Consider the following 11,393-nt stretch of genomic DNA (forward strand, 5'->3'; position numbering starts at 1 on the left):
TATCCCTGTAAGTGTTATAGGACAGGAAGAGGGGTAGCCCAAGCCCCGCAAACCTGCCTATTCTAAATGGGTTCTGCCATCCGCCGCATCAACACAAAACATAGGAGACTTTAATGGGAAGAAACTTTAATAAAACTAGGAAACAATACAGGTAAGGCAAAGAGTCTAGTTTCTAAATGAAGCACCCAAAGTTACTCATCCCCTCGTGGGTAAAACTCCATCCATATGGGATCGGCCCAGAACAAGGCCCCAAAGCCTGCTACAAGTCTAAAGCATCTTCCAGTGGGGACCCACAGAAAAGGGTCACAAACAACCGGACAAGCCCGGAAGGAAAAGAGCAAAATCAACATCAAGATAAAAGCTGCCATGGTCACCTCCCCACGGGTCTCACCCACATCTGTCACCCAGTCCACGACCAAAAGACAAGTGCAGTTTCTTCATATGTCTCTAGGCTCCATGCGCCTCCTCCAGGTCTCCTGGCTCCATCCTGCTTCCTTCCTCAGTCTCTTCTGCAGCTTCTCCTCTTCCTGCTCAGCTCCACCCTCCCTTGGGTGGGGCAGGGAACCTCCCCCTTTCCTGGGGACCACCCTGTTACATAAGGACTAGAAGGGCCTTTTGGGGTGTCTAGTCCCCTAGCCCCCCCACTTAGGGCTCTTATCTACCACATAAGGCCCCTCCAGAGAGAGCAGCACAGTAGTTGCCCCTCCACGGTGTTCTCTGTACTTGGGATGTCCTTGGGACGGAAGTGGCTCCAGGCTGAACATGGCTGCGGGGCAGAGGTGTGGAATTCCAGAGTCCAGGGGACTTCAGTCCCTTTTCCAAAGGAATAAAAAGAGATGAACACATTCTGTGTGCTTGCATTTATTGTGGTAAAATACACAGACCATAAAATTTAAAATTTATCATTAATGACATTTAGTGCATTTGTAATGTTGTAAAGCATTGACCTTTGTTCCTAAGACATTTTCATCACCTGAAAAGGGAACTCCTTGCACAGGAAATACTCCTAGTATCCTCTTCCCTAGAGACCAAGGAAACAACCAACCTGTCTTCTATTTCTATGGAACTGTCTATTCTGGGCATTTCCTAACAACAGAATCATACAATGTATGGCCTTCTGTGTCTGGCTTCATTCACTTAGCATAATGTTTAAAAGGCTCATCCACATTATAGCAGGTTCAGTACTTTATCCCTTTTTATGGCTGAATTATATTCCACCAGGTGGATGTACTAATTTTATTTACCCTTTTGGCTATTGATGGACACTTTTTGGCTGTTATGGATAAAGCTGCTGTGAGCATTCATGCGTGAGTATTTATTTGGAGATCTGTTTTCACTAAATGAAACAATATTGTTTTACGTATTTGAAACAAATCCATGTAACTCTCTTTTGTCTTAAATGGGAGCCAAATTCATTAAAATTCAATGCAATGAAAACTTCAGTTCCCCAGTTGCTGTATTTCAAGTGTCCAGAGCCACATGTGGCTAGCAGCTAGTCTGTCCGCCCTTTGGCCAGTCCTACCCGAGCAGGTTAAGTGATAAACTCATAAGCCAATAAGGCATTACCTAGCTGGTCATTGAGTGCAGTTTTTCTACTTTGTAGGGAAGACATTGAGGCCCAAAAATCAGATTGGTAGCAGGAGCAGAGTCAACCCTGGAAGAACCTTGAGTGGCCCCACTGCTGCTTAATGGCCTAATCACCCCACACCCTGGAGACACAGCTGTCTCGGGCAATCCCCATCAATATCAGCAGCAGAGAGTTGGAGGTCCGGAGACCATACCCACCCATGCTGCCATGGCCACCAGGCCCAGCAAGTCTCCAGAAGACTCATGTTACCACCATAGCCAGCAGGGACTGGTAGGGCATGATGAGGAAAGCTAGAGGCCAGCAACATGGCTCAAGATGCATGGCTATGTGAAGGAGAGCTGAGGATGTGTCTGCTGTGCAGGAGGAGCTGAGCAGCTGGATGTGGGCAAGGAAAAGGCAACAGGTCCCGGCAGGGAGATTTCTGGCATCAGCAGAAAAAATGGCTGTTACTATGTTCATACTAAAAGAACTACCCAAAGAATGAGAGAAAACGAGAAGGGAAGGAGGCATGCTCCAAGTGACCTGGCCCAGTAGATTCTTCCCAAGTGACCCAGATTGTGGGCCATGCCTCCCAACATGTGAGCACCCAGTGGTGCATATCCCAGGTCCCAGCCCTCCTGAGGTGATGTGGTCTGGTTTGCTGTAGAATCATCAGATAGCCGGAAACACATGATGTGTGTGTCCAGGCTATGAACCCCATTCTTTGAACTCCTTGGTCAAAGGCAGTCCAGCCAGGCAATGGTGATTCAGATTAAAACCAGGGAGACATGAGCCCTGGGCCAGCAACCTCCTCAACATCACATCATCATTCTGTGGATGGTCCCCAAATCTGAAATCATGAGAAGACAAAGATCAAATTCCCCCCTGACTGAGACTAGTCCCTTTCCAAAAACTGACGAGGCTGAGCTGAGGCCATGTGAGCTGTTTTTGCCATCAGCCACGGCAGGAAGCCAGCAAGGAGCAGCACACACGAGCCTCTAGCAATAAGACATGAATCGAAGAGGTTGGTAAGATAACTGGAACCATCAGCACTCTCCCTGCAGTACAGGACTTTGATTTTGTTTGTATGCACAGACTTACGAAAACCAAATATATTTTGAAGGTCTGTGTTTCACATTCACCTTGTCAAGTTGAGTTTGCAAAGAATTTTGAGTAAGAAAATCTTTCTAGGATGGGACATCTGCTTCTGGGGTCGGTGGCCACAATGTAATCAATCTAACTAGCTAAGACCCCCATGGTATGAGGAAGCAGGGCACACGGCGGGGTTGGTGGGGGGGGAGGGTTGGGGCGGGGAAGGGCTGTCACGTGCAGGTGCTCGGTCAACACACCAGCCCAGGGCCTCGCAGACAACCAGCACCACGGGCATCAACCGGCAGCCTTTCCGGGGCCTCTCTGAATGTCCACCAGTCAGGCCTTTAGATGACTGCAGCCCCAGCTGATCTTTTGCAAACCCACGTGAGACTCCAGGCCAGAACTCCACTTGAGCCTTTCCTGAAATCCTGATGCCCAAAATAGCGAGTAGCAAAATGGTTGTGTTAAACAGCTTAAAAAGCCAACCAGAGAAAAATAAACAAAAAAACCACCTTTAAACAACCTGAGGCTTGTCCAAGTTCACAAACTGCATGCTCTTGCTGACAATGGCTTTAAATTTTAAGAGTAAGGGGCCTCCCCGGTGGCGCAGCGGTTGAGCGCTGGGCTGCGAAGCTGCCCGCAGCCTCTGCAGCGCCGGTTCAATCCCCGGCTGCTCCCCGGCCACCGGAGGAGGGTCCCGCATGGCGCGCAGACCTCTCCTGCCACCCGCTGCTCCCCTCAGCAGTGTGCTTCGGTCCTTCTGCCTGCTCTGCTCCCCACTCTGGCTCTGGTGAATTCTCTCACCCTCCCATGCTTCTGACTGTACCCAGTGCTTGGATAAATCAATCAATCAATCTTGAATAAATAAATAAATAAATCTTAAAAAAAAAAAAAAGAATGACACTGAGGCTCCAAAAGGGAAGAGGCTTACCCAAGGACACCCTGATCTGGACCCCTGGCTGCCTTCCTCTAGGGGTTGGGGTCCTGCTCCTGTAACCCACTGTCCTGTATGCTGGCCAGCTCACCAGACAGGTGTGTGCATCGCTGTTCACAGTGTCCCTTTGGCCCGTGTCTCTTATTTCACAGTCTGCTCAACAACACTGCCACTAGAGGGAAATCTCAGGGGGCAGTCCCCCTCAAATCAAACCAGCCTCCCCCAAAAAGGAGTCCTTCCCAATGTCTGAGGCTGCCTACTTCTAGAAGAACTGGGGGACAATGTGCTGGTTGAGAGAAGGCGGGTGATGTTTCCCAGTGGTCTGAGGGGAGAGGGCCTGGTAGGGTCACTAAGGCGGGCCTCCTGTCAAGAGAGAAAGTAGGGGAGCAACCCTGAACCAGCCTTGCTTAGTCAAGCAAGCACAGGCAGGAAAGCAACCAAGACGTCACTCCTCAGCTTCCTGGTGAGGGGCAGTCTCAGGCACCCCACAGGGGTCCCCAAATGGGCTTTTAAGCATCTCTGGGTAGGACTGCCTTCTGGAAAAGTGGATGCACTCAGGAAAGATTGACAGACCCCCAGGAGGCTTGTGCCCAACCCCTGGCCCTCCTGGGAGGTTGAGTAGGAAAATCAAACTTGTGGTTAATGGGATTGAGGAATGGGGCAAGTCTGCCTGCGCTGGGGAGGGAGAAATGGCTGACTTGTAGAGCTTTCCATCTGAAAACACCCACTTACCCTCTGGAAACCTGCAGGTCTGGAGGTTCACAGGCTGCCAGAGAAACCCAGGCTTCTGGTAGTCTGAGGCTCTCCCAATATGGTCTTGTGAGTCCCAGCAATTCACTCCCTACCCTGAATCCAATTTTCCTCATGTATATCATGGAAACCAGACCAGGGACAAATGAGATCATTGGTTTTAAGCTCATTCTTTATAGCCAGGGACATTTTTTTTATTCAAATGGGATCTTACAAAGCATAAAGTTTTTTAAAAAAAGTCTTATGAAGAATAAAGCAAAAAGGAATAAAGCAAAGCTGCCCTGGTTAAAGGTGGAGGCAGGGATGGAGGGAGCAGAGCTCAAGCCTAGAGCCCTAGGCTGCCTGACTTCTGCCCCTGAGAACTCTCAGCCCCAAGTGCCTATGTTTTTTAAATAACATTTTCTCTCCCCCCAGTGTTCTGAGGTAAATCGTGCAGCCAGGTGTCTTGTTATTGTTACTAAATTTAAAAACGAAACCCCCCTTCTTTGTCCAGCAGGCAAGTTTGGGAGGCTTGAATGGATAAAGGGAGTGGCTGGGCCTGCCATGGGAACCTGGACATTAAACTGATGATCCAAAATGCTGATGATCCTCTATGCTAATTCAGACCATCAGTCAAGATACACCCAAGACTAGTGCCCCCAACCATTTCAATAATGCCTCTAGTATAAATAGAGCCTCGGGACTCACTCTGCATAGCAGATTCCTCCTCTCCTGACGGTTGCTTTTCTTAACAGTGTATTTCAATAAATCTGCCTGTTATGGTCTCCATTCTCTCTGGTGAATTCTTCCAGGCTCGTTCTTCCAGGCTACACTGGATATCCCCCCACAAATCTATGTTCTTCCCTTCAGTACGTTGTAATTTGGACAAGTGCCACTTAACTTACCTCGGTCTCTTCATCTGTAAAATGTGTTTGATATCACTTACCCCCACAAGGTGTCTGCAAGATTTAAGCAAGGAAACTAGCACACACCAGGCATCTCTCATGGCTGTCCCCCGTTCCTGGTACAGGTTGGCTTTGTTTCCCATCTGAGATTTCCTCAGACCCCATCTAGCACTGTGCTGGGAAATAGGGAGTAGAATTTAAAAAATAAATAATACAAGGCCAGTGACTTCAAGGAACTCACAGACAAAAAACTGAGAATTCCCACACAAATAGTTTAACCAAATAGGTATGTTCAAACCTAGATCCTTGACTTCATATTTGTCTTGATTAATATTCACTTTGTAGCTTTGGGCTAAATCACCTGACTTATCTCAAATGTTCTTTTGGTCTTCCAATGTAACAGCGATCTAATTTTCCTTTCCTTTATCTGCAAATATAATCAACATAGTTTCCATATCTTTCTGGTATCATGACAAGAAGAACTAAGCTGAAAGCAGTGTTCTGGGTCTTCCCACCAAATTGGTTCTAATATATTCCTCCATCCCAAGATTGTTAGGCTGATTCAAAAGTCATCTCTCCCTCTTGTGCACACTCCTATACCTTTTTATTTGATAATAATTGGTAATAAATTAATTTTTATACAAACATAATTTTACACATGCAAAAATATTACTGTGTGATATACCTTTCTGGAACCATCCCCATTTGGCTTGCCTCCTTTCTCTTCTCCAATCTTCTACTCACAATACACTCCACCTCCAAGCAGGGCCCTTCTCTGGGTAACAGGGTAATGAACGGGTATGTTATGTGTCCTGACGGGGGTCATCTAATTATGCTAAAAGCTAAGCTCCCACTCCTTGTCCAGCAGGTGGGTTTGGGAGGCTTGAGTATATGAAGAGAATTGATAAAGTTGCTATGGGAGCCAGCCCTAAGTCCAGGTCACCTTGACCAGGAAAGCATGCAAAAGCCGGCCAGGACATGTTTCTGTGTCAAAGTGTTACAGGGCAAGGAGAGGGCACCCCAGACCCCACAAACCTGCCTGCTCTAAATAGGTTCTGCCATCCTCCACATCAACACAAAACATATGAGACTTTAATGGGAAGGAACTTTAATACAACTAGGAAACAATACAGGAAAGGCAAAGAGTCTAGTTTCTAAATCAAGCACCCAAAGTTACCCGTCCCCTCATGGGTAAAAGTCCACCCAAGCAGGATTGGCCCAGAACAAGGCCTCAAAGCCTACCACAAGTCTAAATCATCTTCCAGTGGGGACCCACAGAAAAGGATCAAAAACAACCAGACAAGTCTGGAAGGAAAAGAGCAAAATCAAAATCAAGGTAAAAACCGCCATTGTCACCTCCCCACGGGTCTCTCACCCACATCTGTGTCACCCAGTCCACGACCAAAAGGCAAGTGTAGTTTCTTCACGTGTCTCTCGGCTCCATGTGTCTCCTCCAGGTCTCCTTCTGGCTCCATCCTGCTCCTTTCTTCCTCAGTCTCCTCTGCAGCTTCTCTTCTCTCTGCTCAGCTCCACCCTCCTTTTGGGTGGGGCAGGGAACCTGGAACCTCCCCCTTTCCTGGGGACCACCCTGTTACAAAAGATCAGTGCCAGAGTCCAGCAGATAACTGGTGCCCCAAGTTAGAAAGCCTGGGAAAACAGAGTCTAAAGAGAGCCTCAAATCCTTTCTATGCTGACCTCTCCCATCTCATCCCCTGCTCTCTTGCAGGATATTTCAATAAATCCACCTTTTCTGTTCTGCACTCTCTCTGGGGAATTCTTTCACACCTCCACCACCCCCATGCCTCTGGCCTCATCCTGATATTTTTCCCCACTACATGCCCTTCTATTTATATTTTTTATGCACACACACATACACACACTCCCCATATACACATAATTGCCTTTTTTTGGTCAGTGTTTCACATTAATTGGATTATATATTGCATATTTTCTCAATCTTACTTTTCTTTTTTTTAAAAAAAAAATATTTATTTATACAAGAACCAGGGTACGGGTCAGATGCACAGGAGGGTGAGAGGATTCACCAGAGGCAGAGTGGGGAACAGAACAGGCAGATTGACGGAAACACACTGCTGAGGGGAGCAGCTGGCAAGACAGGAAAGGTCTGTCCCGCCACGTGGGTATCTCCGTGGCCGGTGAGGATCGAACTGGCACTGCAGAGGCTGTGGACAGCTTCACAGCGCTGCCTCAACCCGCTGTGCCACCAGGGATGCCCTAATGCAGACTTTTAAAGGGTTGTATAACAAACTATTAAATTAAAAATTACCATAATTGATTCAACTCTTTCTAATTGATAGATATTTACTTTTTTTCCGTACAAGAAAGAAATATTTTTGCAGAAAGATTCTTATATATTGGTGCTTTTATTATTATAGGATAAATTCTGAGAAATGAGATTGCTCTTAATTTTCATAAATGTTGCCAGATCATTTTCTAAAATGACCATAATAAATCAGATTTCCACACCCAAGCCAGCAAGTAGGTGTTCCCACTTTTTTCTTTTTGGAATGCCTGATAGCTGCAAAGCGACTGCTCATTGTGTTACTTTAATTTATGTGTTCCTAATTACTATGGAAATGGCATATATTTAATGTTTGCTCATCACTTAAAGGTTTGAATTGTCCTCCCAGTTCCTCTGCCTCCTGTTCTATCAGTTCTTTGTCAGATTCTTGTCAATTTCTGAGAACTTTTTATATACTATAGATTTAATTTTGTCTACTACTGCATTGTAAATATTTCCCAAGCTTAATGTGTGTGATTTGACTTAATTTTTGGTGTCTCTTGCCACAAGTAAGTTTTTAATTGCTCTCTTTTGCTTTCACAATCTCTGTTTTCTAGTCTCACTCTGGACAGTCTCTTTTGTCCCTGGATTATAGTAAATAATTTATTTTTCACATTTTAAATCTTTAGGTCTCCTGAAGTTTATTTTGCAAATTGATTTACAAAAAGTTATTTCTGCTTTACTGTATTTTATTGTTTGCTGATTTTATAATGTATTTCTAGAGTTTTTATTCTGTTTTACATACCTTTTCATTTGCATTTATGCAAATAACACATTCATTTGCTTTTAGATATTTTATAGCATGTTGTGAAATTTAGTCTGATTGATATTCGAATTGGAATTATAGTAAATTTATCAGTGCCATCTGGAAAAGCAAGGTTGGGAGGATAATAAGTCCCTTTATCACAAAATGTTTTTTTCTGTTTCCATTTGTTCAGATCTTATTGTATTCAGATTCTTTGGTAAAATATTCTAATTTGCTTCATGTAGGTTTTTCACTTTTCTTATTACCCTTATTCCTTAACATTTTCTAGTTTATGTACAGAACACTTTTCCCATTTTCTTTTTCATATACATTGCTAGAATAGAAGAAAACATTGTTTTTTGTATATTTACTTTATTTCCTGCCACATTACCAAACTTTCTTATGTACGCCAGTAATTTTTGCTAGTCAGAGTCTACTGAGTTTTCTAGGAATGCAATAGAGATTATCTCTTCTACAAACATGAGAGATTTTACCTGTTCTTTTATCATTTTAGGTCTCATAATATTTACTAGAACAAAATAATTGAATAATCATAATGAATGCAAGCATCCCTGTCTAATAACTGATTTCTAATTTAAATGTCTTTAGGGATTTGGCATTTAGAGTAATATTTGCTTTTTTTTATATTTGTGTAATCTAAATTCTTTGTAACATTTATTACACTTAAATTTTTATATTCATATTTAAATAATTTCCATCTTTTATTACTTTACTTAGGTTTTAATTAGAACAGTATATCAAGTGTTCTTTAAGTATTTGTTGATGGAATCACAGTTTTTTCTTCAGTGTATTGAAACACTGGATTATGTTAATAGATTTTCAGATACTGAGCATTCCTTGAATAAACTCAACATCATTTTACCATATTTTTCTTTTGAAGCATTGTTAAAATTCATTCACTAATAATTTAGTTAGAATGTTTACATCTGTAGATGTATATGAGTTTGACCTATAGCTTTTAAAATTACTTTCTTAATACAGCTTTCATAAAAAATATCAAGAGACCATTTTATCTTTTCATAAAATCCATACTAATCTCTCTGACATTGGAATCAACTGATCTTTAAATATTAACTAAAACCCAGTATAGTTGTGATCCTATCAGTTCACTATTTACAAGATGGTAGCTCTATAATCACTTCCCTAATTCATCTGTTATTGTAACAGGGTGGTCCCCAGGAAGGGGGAGGTTCCCTTCCCCACCCAAGGGAGGGTGGAGCTGAGCAGGGAGAGGAGAAGCTACAGAAGAGACTGAGGAAGGAAACAGGATGGAGCCAGAAGGAGACCTGGAGGAGGCGCATGGAGCTTAGAGACACGTGAAAAAACTGTGCTTGTCTTTTGGTCGTGGACTGGGTGACACAGATGTCGGTGAGACCCGTGGGGAGGTGACAATGGCAGCTTTTATCTTGGTGTTGATTTTGCTCTTTTCCTTCCGGGCTTGTCTGGTTGTTTCTGACCCTTTTCTGTGGGTCCCCATAGGAAGATGCTTTAGACTTGTGGCAGGCTTTGGGGCCTTGTTCTGGGCCGATCCCATATGGATGGACTTTTACCCACGAGGGGACGGGTAACTTTGGGTGCTTGATTTAGAAACTAGATTCTTTGCCTTTCCTGTATTGTTTCCTAATTGTATTAAAGTTCCTTCCCATTAAAGTCTCATATGTTTTGTGTTGATGCGGCGGATGGCAGAACCCATTTAGAACAGGCAGGTTTGCGGGGTTTGGGCTGCCCCTCTCCCTGTCCTATAACATTATGACTGTTGTTCAAGTGTTCTACTTCCTCTGGGCTCAGTTTTGGTAACTGTGTTTGCTAGCAAATCATCCATGTCTTCTAAATATTATAATTATTGCCAAAATTTTATATTAATATCTTAGAAATTTCTTATTTTTCTTATATTTGTGCTTCTGTTTACTTCTACTTTACTAAGCTATTTCATTTTTCCTTAATCAAGCTTGTGAGGATATGTTTCATGTTATTGTTCTCTTCTTGTTACTCTTAGAAGAACTCTGAAGCTACAGCCCTTCAGGGATGTCCAGAGCTGAGGCGAGGGTGCTAGAATTTTATACCTCTGCACTAACCAGGTATTCAATGTTGTCTGCCTTGGAAAGTGGACATGACTTTGGATATACCAAGGCAATTCTCCCCCACACCCAAATTTCCCAACTGCTGACTGGCAGTTGAATGCTGCCTGCCAACAGGCTTCTCTGAAGCTCAGAGGGATTAAGTCCTTCCTTCTTTTAGAGGAGTCTGGGTGGCACATTACAGCACACTGTAGATAGCCTATTGTTTTTTCCTGTGGCCCTTGACTTTCGAAAAGTTTTGGAAAATCACACAAGGCCTTAGCTGTGAACTTGGTAGAGTGTGAGGCCATCCCCTCACTGTGGGCCACTGCTGCAGACAGCAGGGTGGTCACCCTCTGAGGCATGTGGAGAACCCCTCCTTTTATGCAGCCACCAGAGCACAAAAGAGTCTGTCCATCTATTCAGTCTCTCTAGACCAAGCACATGGGAGCAGGAAGGGGAGGGATGGCAATACCTTGGACAGATATTTGAAGGCAAGGACCTCTCAGGACCAACTGCTTTACCATCCTCATCATCTTCCATCCTGGGGGAGAAAGTCTTACATCAGTTTCTTTGACCATTACCCCCATGGTGCCCATTTACTGGCCCTCGCTACTGTTTGGCATGGGAGAGTCAGATGGATTAGAGCTAACAGAGGAGAGGCAGCAACTGCAGACTGACTGTTCTCATAATTCCTCACTCCCTTACTTTCTCATTTGTCCACAAGAACAAGCTAAATAATTGTTAGTTGAGTAGATGAGACCATCGCACTGACTAAGCAGCCAGTGGACCCAGTGAGAACTGAGCTGGAAGCAAAAAAAGACAAACACGTCATTTGGAGGTGAGGGAAAAGTTTAATCAATCAAAATTCAGAATGGAGGGCCTCCCCGGTGGCGCAGCGGTTGAGCACTGGGTTGCAAAGCTGCCCGCAGCCTGTCCAGCGCCGGTTCGATCCCCGGCTGCTCCCCGGCCACCAGAGGAGGGTCCCACATGGCGCGCAGACCTCTCCTGCCGCCCGCTGCTCCCCTCCGCAGTGTACTT

The 11,393-nt window shown here is 44.4% G+C and overlaps 1 long non-coding RNA gene across 1 annotated transcript; it reads right to left on the reverse strand.

Annotated features, from left to right (window-relative positions):
- Positions 1-680: 680 nt before the first annotated feature.
- Positions 681-10,887, reverse strand: LOC129146551 (uncharacterized). Its single transcript, XR_008553411.1, has 3 exons — positions 10,828-10,887; positions 5,269-5,403; positions 681-813 (listed from the first exon to the last, which is right to left on the reverse strand). It is a non-coding gene; the product is annotated as an uncharacterized LOC129146551 (long non-coding RNA).
- Positions 10,888-11,393: the final 506 nt, after the last annotated feature.

Source organism: Talpa occidentalis, unplaced genomic scaffold (genome assembly GCF_014898055.3).
Source record: "Talpa occidentalis isolate TD23 unplaced genomic scaffold, MPIMG_talOcc4v2.1 talOcc4.3, whole genome shotgun sequence".
Lineage (NCBI taxonomy): Eukaryota > Metazoa > Chordata > Mammalia > Eulipotyphla > Talpidae > Talpa > Talpa occidentalis.